The sequence below is a fragment of the Egretta garzetta genome, unplaced genomic scaffold (genome assembly GCF_000687185.1).
Source record: "Egretta garzetta isolate BGI_Z169 unplaced genomic scaffold, ASM68718v1 scaffold501, whole genome shotgun sequence".
Taxonomy (NCBI): Eukaryota; Metazoa; Chordata; class Aves; order Pelecaniformes; family Ardeidae; genus Egretta; species Egretta garzetta.
Genome location: NW_009258547.1, coordinates 55,589 through 56,371, shown reverse-complemented (window position 1 = coordinate 56,371; position 783 = coordinate 55,589).

The following is a 783-nucleotide window of genomic DNA, read 5'->3' as shown; positions in this document are numbered from 1 at the left end:
CCGGCAGCGTCTCGGGGCCGCGCGAGCCTGCGCCTCCCTCTGCGGCCACGCCAGCCGGGGGGAAGATGCTTGGGATTCTGGGGGAATGGAGGGAGAAAATGAAAGAGCAGCAAGAGTTCACCAGAGCCCAGGGAAAACCAGCGGAGCTTGGTGGAAGCGGAGCAGCAGAGCGTGGCCCCGGCAGCGCTTACGGGGCTGTTAATTGCTGGCAGCGAGGCTGGCCCAGCACCCGGGGGCGAGGGAAGCACCAGGTCCCTCCTCCACCTCTGCTGCTCCCCTCACAGACCCGCACCTCTGGAGCCTCAGTGGCATCTAATGCTGTGTACATTGATTCCCTGGGGCTTTATTTGACTCCTCTGGATGGGCTTTTTGGTGCATCGCAGCTTTGCGAGGCGGGGGGCTCACCCCAGGCTGACCGGGCCCGTGCACGGGCGCTGCTGAAGTGGTGTCGGGATGGAGAAACCAGGCGCTCGCTTGCCATGCTGCAGCCAGATCTTCTGCTGGCTCCCAGCTTATCTTAGGCAAATCCAAGCTAACTCGACTGCAATAGCTAAAATGCCCCACGGACGGGCAGGCAGCTCGGCTGTCCCCTCCCCAGGTGTGATCCCGGGGTCTCCCGGGGACGGTGCGAGCCCCTGCCTGGGAACAGTCTCCATGGCACCGAGAGGTATCTCCCAGAGATTCGCTACTGGGAACAAGGATGCTGTTCCTGTTGCTTTAGGGATTGAAAACGCATTGCCGAGCGAGCCTTCAGCCTCCGAGGGGGCAGAGCAGCATCGCCAG